The following is an 8,794-nucleotide window of genomic DNA, read 5'->3' as shown; positions in this document are numbered from 1 at the left end:
TGACCTGGCTATTGTAAATAGTGCTGCAATGAACATTGGGGTGCATGTGTCTTTTTGAATTATGGTTTCCTCTGGGTATATGCCCAGTAGTGGGATTGCTGGGTTATATGGTAATTCTGTTTCTAGTTTTTTAAGGAACCTCCATACTGTTCTCCATAGTGGCTGTATCAATTTACATTCCCACCAACAGTGCAAGAGGGTTCCCTTTTCTCCACACCCTCTCCAGCATTTGTTGTTTGTAGACTTTCTGATGATGGCCATTCTAACTGGTGTGAGGTGATACCTCATTGTAGTTTTGATTTGAATTTCTCTAATAATTAGTGATGTTGAGCAGCTTTTCATGTGTTTCTTGGCCATCTGTATGTCTTCTTTGGAGAAATGTCTATTTAGGTCTTCTGCCCATTTTTGGATTGGGTTGTTTGTTTATTTAATATTGAGCTGCATGAGCTGTTTATATATTTTGGAGATTAATCCTTTGTCCTTTGATTCGTTTGCAAATATTTTTTCCCATTCTGAGGGCTATCTTTTCGTCTTGTTTGTAGTTACCTTTGCTTTGCAAAAGCTTTTAAGTTTCATTAGGTCCCATTTGTTCATTTTTGGTTTTATTTCCATTACTCTAGGAGGTGGATCAAAAAAGATCTTGCTGTGATTTATGTCAAAGAGTGTTCTTCCTATGTTTTCCTCTAAGAGTTTTATAGTTCTGGCCTTACATTTAGGTCTCTAATCCATTTTGAATTTATTTTTGTGTATGGTGTTAGGGAGTGATCTAATTTCATGCTTTTACATGTAGCTGTCCAGTTTCCCCAGCATCACTTATTGAAGAGACTGTCTTTTCTCCATTGTATATCCTTGCATCCTTTGTCATAGATTAGTTGACCTAAGGTGCGTGGGTTTATCTCTGGGCTTTCTATCCTGTTCCATTGATCTATATTTCTGTTTTTGTGCCAGTACCATACTGTCTTGATTACTGTAGCTTTGTAGTATAGTCTGAAGTCAGGGAGTCTGATTCCTCCAGCTCCGTTTTTTCCCTCAAGACTGCTTTGCTGTTCGGGGTCTTTTGTGTCTCCATACAAATGTTAAAATTTTTTGTTCTAGTTCTGTGAAAAATGCCATTGGTAGTTTGATAGGGATTGCATTGAATGTGTAGATTGCTTTGGGTAGTATAGTCGTTTTCACATTGTTGATTCCTCCAATCCAAGAACATGGTATATCTCTCCACCTGTTGGTATCATCTTTAATTTCTTTCATCAGTGTCTTATAGTTTTCTGCATACAGGTCTTTTGTCTCCCTAGGCAGGTTTATTCCTAGGTATTTTATTCTTTTTGTTGCAATGGTAAATGGGAATGTTTCCTTAATTCCTCTTTCGGATTTTTCATCATTAGTGTATAGGAATGCAAGAGATTTCTATGCATTAATTTTGTATCCTGCAACTTTACCAAATTCATTGATTAGCTCTAGTAGTTTTCTGGTGGCATCTTTAGGATTCTCTATGTGTAGTATCATGTCATCTGCAAACGGTGACAGTTTTACTTCTTTTCCAATTTGTATTCCTTTTATTTCTTTTTCTTCTCTGATTGCCATGGCAAGACTTCCAAAACTATGTTGAATAAGATTGGCGAGAGTGGACATCTTGTCCTGTTCCTGATCTTAGAGGAAATGCTTTCAGTTTATCACCACTGAGAATGATGTTTGCTGTGGGTTTGTCGTTTATGGCCTTTATTATGTTGAGGTAGGTTCCCTCTATGCCCACTTTCTGGAGAGTTTTTATCATAAATGGGTGTTGAATTATGTCAAAAGCATTTTCTGCATCTATTGAGGTGATCATATGGTTTTCATTCTTCAGTTTGTTAATATGGTGTATCACATTGATTGATTTGTGTATATTGAAGAATGCTGGTATCCTTGGGATAAATCCCACTTGATCATAATGTATGATCCTTTTAATGTGTTGTTGGATTCTGTTTGTTAGTATTTTGTTGAGGATTTTTGCATCTCTATTCATCAGTGATATTGGTCTGTAATTTTGTTTTTTTGTAGTATCTTTTTCTGGTTTTGGTATCAGGGTGATGGTGGCCTCATAGAATGAGTTTGGCAGTGTTCCTTCCTCTGCAATTTTTTGGAAGAGTTTGAGAAGTATGGGTGTTAGCTCTTCTCTAAATGTTTGATAGAATTTACCTGTGAAGGCATCTCGTCCTAGACTTCTGTCTGTTGGAAGATTTTTAATCAGAGTTTCAATTTCATTACTTGTGATTGGTCTGTTCATATTTTCTATTTCTTCCTGGTTCAGTCTTGGAAGGTTATACCTTTCTAAGAATGAGTCCATTTCTTCCAGGTTGTCCATTTTATTGGCATGGAGTTGCTTGTAGTAGTCTCTTAGGATGCTTTGTATTTCTGCAGTGTCTGTTGTAACTTCTCCTTTTTTGTTTCTAATTTTCTTGATTTGAGTCCTCTCCCTCTTTTTCTTGATGAGTCTGCCTAATGGTTTATCAATTTTGTTTATCTTCTCAAAGAACGAGCTTTTAGTTTTATTGATCTTTGTTATTGTTTTCTTTGTTTCTATTTCATTTATTTCTGCTCTGATCTTTATGATTTCTTTCCTTCTGTTAACTTTGGGTTTTGTTTATTCTTCTTTCTCTAGTTCCTTTAGGTGTAAAGTTAGATGGTTTGAGATTTTTCTTGTTTCTTGAGGTAGGCTTGTATTGCTAAAGACTTCCCTATTACAGCTGCTTTTGCTGCATTCCATAGGTTTTGGATCATCGTGTTTTCATTGTAATTTGTCTCTAGGTATGTTTTGATTTCCTCTTTGATTTCTTTAGTCATCTCTTGGTTATTTAGTAACGTATTGTTTAACCTCCATGTGTTTGTGGTTTTTACGTTTTTTTCCCTGTAATTGATTTCTAATCTCATACTGTTGTGGTCAGAATAGATGCTTGATATGATTTCAATTTCCTTAAATTTACTGAGGCTTGATTTGTGACCCAAGATGTGATCTATCCTGGAGAATGTTCCGAGCGCACTTTAGAAGAAAGTGTAATCTGCTGTTTTCGGGTGGAATGTTCTATAAATATCAATTAAGTCTATCTGGCCTATTGTGTCATTTAAAGCTTGTGTTTCCTTATTACTTTTCTGTTTGGATGATCTGTCCATTGGTATAAGTGAGGTGTTAAAGTCCCCCACTATTATTGTGCTACTATTTCCTCTTTTATCGCTGTTAGCCGTTGCCTTATGTATTGAGGTGCTCCTATGTTGGGTGCATATATATTTATATTTGTTATATATTCTCCTTGGATTGATCCCTTGATCATTGTGTAGTGTCCTTCCTTGTCTCTTGTAACATTCTTTATTTTTAAGTCTATTTTATCTGAGAGTATTTTATTGCTACTCCAGCTTTCTTTTGATTTCCATTTGCATGGAATATCTTTTTCCATCTCTTCATTTTCAGTCTGAATGTGTCCCTAGGTCTGAAGTGGGTGTCTTGTAGCCAGCATATATATGGGTCTTGTTTTTGTATCCATTCAGTGAGCCTGTGTCTTTTGGTTGGAGCATTTAATCCATTCACGTTTAAGGTAATTATCAATATATATGTTCTTATTACCATTTTCTTAATTGTTTTGGGTTTGTTTTTGTAGGTCCTTTTCTTCTCTTGTGTCTCCCACTTAGAGAAGTTCCTTTAGCATTTGTTGTAGAGCTGGTTTGGTGGTGCTGAATTCTCTTAGCTTTTGCTTGTCTGTAAAGCTTTTGATTTCTCTGTCGAATATGAATGAGATCCTTGCCGGGTAGAGTACTCTTGGCTGTAGGTTCTTCCCTTTCATCACTTTAAGTATATTATGCCACTCCCTTCTGGCTTGTAGAGTTTCTTCTGAGAAATCAGCTGTTAATGTTATGGGAGTTCCCTTGTACGTTATTTGTTGTTTTTCCCTTGCTGCTTTCAATAATTTTTCTTTGTCTTTAATTTTTGCTAATTTGATTGCTATGTGTCTCAGTGTGTTTCTCCTTCGGTTTATCCTGTATGGACTCTCTGCACTTCCTGGACTTGGGTGGCTATCTTCTTTCCCCTGTTAGGGAAGTTTTTGACTATAATCTCTTCAATTATTTTCTCTGGTCCTTTCTCTCTCTCTCCTCCTTCTGGGACCCCTATAATGCAAATGTTGTTGCATTTAATGCTGTCCCAGAGGTCTCTTCGGCTGTCTTCATTTTTTTTCATTATTTTTTCTTTATTCTGTTCCACGGCAGTGAATTCCACCATTCTGTCTTCCAGGTCACTTATCTGTTTTTCTGCCTCAGTTATTCTGCTATTGATTCCTTCTAGTGTATTTTTCATTTCAGTTATTGTATTGTTCATCTCTGTTTGTTCTTTAATTCTTCTAGGTCTTTGTTAAACATTTCTTGCATCTTCTTGATCTTTGTCTCCATTGCTTTTCCGAGGTCCTGGATCATCTTCACTATCGTTATTCTGAATTCTTTTTCTGGAAGGTTGCCTATCTCCACTTCATTTAGTTGTTTTTCTGGGGTTTTATCTTGTTCCTTCATCTGGTACATAGCCCTCTGCCTTTTCATCTTGTCTATCTTTCTATGAATGTGGTTTTTGTTCCACAGGCTGCAGGATGGTAGTTCTTCTTGCTTCTGCTGTCTGCCCTCTGGTGAATGAGGCTATCTATGTGCCTTGTGCAAGTTTCCTGATGGGAGGGACTGGTGGTGGGTTCAGCTGGCTGTTGCTTTAGTGGGCAGAGCTCAGTCAATATTTCAGGTTTTGTGGCTCATACTTTATTGTGCCCTTGCAGTGTTAAAGCAGCCACAGGAGATATGTAAATAATTGGACGTGGCTGTGGTACATAAAACTTTATTTATAAAAACAGGCAGTGGACCAACCCCATGGCTGTCATTTGCAATTGCTCTAAGAGACCTTGTTTAATCAGAGCTTCCCCACAGCAGGGCAGCTAGCCACTGAAGTCTGTGGTACCCTGGGCAAGTCCCTGGTCCTCCTGCACCTGTTTCTTCACCTGAATAAGAGGGGATGTTCTGGGTGAGGTTCAGTAAGGAGAGGGAGATGAGACCCACACGGTGGGGGAGGTCTCAGGACTTTGGGTGGGCACCCTCTAGCAAGGCCACTGCTCTCGTACACTCTCAGCATTACAAACCACCCAAAACTTCATGGTCTAATTCAAGCATTTTACGATGCTCCCTCGTTCTGTGGGCCAGGAATTTGGACTTGGCACAATTAGGGACAGTTTGTCTCCATCCATGTTATCAGCTGGGAATACTCGAAGGCTGATTCAGTGGCTGGAGGCTGGAATCACATGGAAGCATCCTCACTTGCACGTCTGGAGGTTGATGCTGGCTGTCAGCTAGAGGCTCAGCGGGGTTGTCGCCAAAGCACCTACATAGGGCCCCTCCCGGTGGTCCCTTCTATGTGGACAGTCGTGGACTGCGTTACAGTATGGTGGCTGAGTTCCAAGACGTTAGCAAGACAGTTATAAGGAAAGGATGGGGTTAAACCAGACTACATGGTATTTTGCGGAAGTAGAATACGAGGCAATAAGAGAAAGTGTAACATGCGCTGAAACAGCTTAAATTAAGAATCAGAGTGTGAATTTCAGAACCCCTCTGTGTTCTCTTTACTGATGATTGGGAGAAAGGTGAACTGTAGCCTCCCATAGGTCTTCACGTGGAAACAAAGAATAGGTCTCAGTAATTAATGATTTTAAAAAGAACAAAGAATGCAGGAACAAATGACAGTGATCGGGCAAAAGAAGTAACTATAGCAAAGGTAATAAGTCAATCGTGAAGACTCCCAGTTCTGTTTCAAAGGTAGAGATCAGCTTGAAGCACATTTTTGAGTTGTTTTGCAGGATCCAACCCCCTGGAGCACTCAACCACCAGACTAACTGGAGCCTAAGGAATGAAGATACTGACCTTTGCTGACCCTCGTGATTTCACTCAACTAAGTGCCTTGATTTTGTCAACCTAGAGTGAACCTTGCATCACTGGTGGCGCAGTGGTTAAGAATCCGCCTGCCAATGCAGGGGATGTGGGTTCGAGCCCTGGTCCGGGAAGATCCCACATGCCGTGGAGCAACTAAGTCCGCAAGCCACAACTACTGAGTCTGCACTCTAGAGCCCGCGAGCCACAACTACTGAAGCCCACGTGCCACAACTACTGAAGCCTGCCTGCCTGGAGCCCGTGCTCCACAACAAGAGAAGCCACCGCAATGAGAAGCCCGTGCACCACAACGAAGAGTAGCTCCCGCTCGCTGCAACTAGAGAAAGCCCGCGCGCAGCAACGAAGACCCAACGCAGCCAAAAGTAAATAAATTTTTTTTTAATTTCCATATTTTTTTAAAAAAAAAAGAAAGAAAAGAAAAGCATATGAGATGGTAGAGGCTCTCGCAGCCGCCTTTGGGAAATGCAACCCGCCCCATACACGTGGTGTGAGGGCCCTCTAGTGGGGTCTGGGCCCAAGATCTCCTGGTTCAAGGCAGCATCGGCGCGGTCACTGGGAACCCATATGGCTCAGACCCCTCCCTCAGACATCATGCCTATTCTGGTCAAACCCAGCTCATGCTCAGTCTTATATCTTCTTCCAGAGCTAATCCTGGGTCTCTTCCTCAGCGGGAACATATTAACAGCCAGAGCTGCTAAGCCTTTTTCTTACAAACAACGAAGGAAACAAGAGCAACCACCTCCACGCACACAACAGCCCTGGTGACCCCAGCTTTGCAGGATGGTTGGCCAAGCAGGTAGGGAAATGTTGAGACAAAACCAGCTGGGAAATGCTTCCTTGAGCCACAGGATGTGGTTATGTGTTGAGGGCTGGAGGGTGGAGCTGGGATCCTGGGCTGGACCCACAGAGCAGAGACCCTTGGAGAGCAGATGGTAGAAATAGGGCCCCTTTAAGAGGCCAAGGGCACCCCTGGGTTACATGGTCATGAACAGATTTCAGAGGAAGAATCATTGAGATCAGGGTTGCTGAGATTCAGGGGCAAGATGTGAGAACCAGGCCAGCCTCCAGGTAGATTAGCAACAGCTCCCTGATCCAGATGATTCCAGACTTCCACCTCCTCCACCATCTGATACTCTCCCCAGTAACCAGAGGAGAATCTGGGGCCCAGAGAATGGGAGGGACTTGCCTGGGGTCTCACGGTAAACCAGTGGCCAAGCTGGGACTTGAACCTGGGGCCCCATCTCCTTCCACTGAGGTGGTCCAGCAGAGGTCTCTCAGGGTTCAGAGTCCCTTGCAAATGGATCATCAATAACGATGCCACCTCCCATTTATAGCCCTCCGATGCTGAGCAACACATGCATCTCTGGAATACTACTCAGCCATAAATAAAATGAAATTTTGCCATTTGCAACAACGTGGACGGACTTGGAGGGTATTATGCAAGTGAAATAAGTCAGACAGAGGACAAATACTGTATGATATTATTGAAGTGGAACCTAAAAGATGTACGAACTAGTGATATAACAAAAAAGAAACAGGCTCACAGATGTAGAGAACAAGCAGTTACCAGTGGGAAGAGGGAAGGGATGAGGGGCAAGATAGGCATAGAGGATTAAGAGGTACAAACTACTATGTATAAATAAATAAGCTACAAGGATATATTGTACAGCACAGGGTATATAACCAATATTTTATACTAACTATAAATGGAGTACAATCTTTAAAAATTGTGAACAGCTATGTTATACACCTGAAACATATAATATTGTAAATCAATGATACCTCAATAAAAATTTTTAAAAAAGAAAGAAAAAGTCATACCTCCTGTTTCTAAAGAATTAATTAATTTAAGGGGTATTAAATTAATTAATACCCCTTTTCTCGGTATAAACACCAAAAAAGAAAGTTCATTTAAGTTCTGCTCTCTGTCTTCACAACAACTTCTATGCTCTTTTTTTGAGACATCAAGTATCAAATTCTTTTCCCTCAAAAGTTCCTTTTGGGGGACTTCCCTGGTAGTCCAGTGGGTAAGACTCTGTGCTCTTAATGCAGAGGGCCCAGGTTCGATCCCTGGTCAGGAAACTAGATCCCACATGCGGCAACTAAGAGTCCGCGTGCCACAACTAAGACCTGGCGCAGGCTAAATTAATAAATAAATAAAATTTATTTATTAAATAAATAAACAAATAAATAAATTTATTTTAAAAAAACTTCCTTTTGGGATCCTTGAGCTCACATTTCATCTTCTATTGTTTCATCCCAGTTTCAAGGAACACAAGGCCCTAGGGCTTGCTGAAGCATGAAAAGAGACAGGGAGCAGAGGTGGTGAGTGCTGGAAGCAGTACTGAGCAGGGCAGCCAGGCCTCAGGGTTGGGGCTTAGGGATGGGGGCTAGACCGGGAGCCAGGGCCTTTGCTACCTCTCGGTCTCTTGAGGCTGGCTCTGGGTGCATCAGCTTTGGTCCTCCACCCCCAGGACTACTTTTCTGCTTTCTATGTACACAGCTGGACACAGTGGCCCTCTGAACTCAAGTTTACACATGCTCAGTTCAGAAACTGCCTAGCATCTCTGATTCCCAAATCCAAATCCTGGAAAAGGAAGCTTATTGGTGAGCTTGGGTCACATGTCTATCTTTTCATCCAACCGGTTTACGACTGAGGGGCTGTGGCACGGTATAAGCAGAGAACGAAAGGGGCGGATGTTGGACATTCACCCTGTAGGAAAGGGAGAAGGCTTTTCCAGGAGGAGGGCACAGCAAGGTCAAAGGCTTAGAGGTGGGGAATTGGAGGCTTCATGGGGACAGTCCTGAGTGGCTAAGTTTGTGGCAGCCCTCCTGTGACTGCTTAAACGGCAGC

General features: G+C 41.5%; 1 non-coding gene across 1 annotated transcript; it reads left to right on the top strand.

Annotated features, from left to right (window-relative positions):
- Positions 1-7,949: 7,949 nt before the first annotated feature.
- On the top strand, positions 7,950-8,022 carry TRNAK-CUU (transfer RNA lysine (anticodon CUU)). Its single transcript has one exon. It is a non-coding gene; the product is annotated as a tRNA-Lys (tRNA).
- The last annotated feature ends 772 nt before the right edge of the window (positions 8,023-8,794 follow it).

Source organism: Aethalodelphis obliquidens, unplaced genomic scaffold, assembly GCF_003676395.1.
Source record: "Aethalodelphis obliquidens isolate GAN/ISIS:26980383/991018 unplaced genomic scaffold, ASM367639v1 scaffold42, whole genome shotgun sequence".
Lineage (NCBI taxonomy): Eukaryota > Metazoa > Chordata > Mammalia > Artiodactyla > Delphinidae > Aethalodelphis > Aethalodelphis obliquidens.
Note: the sequence above shows the minus strand (reverse complement) of the source record. Positions and strands in the feature narration are given on the sequence as shown.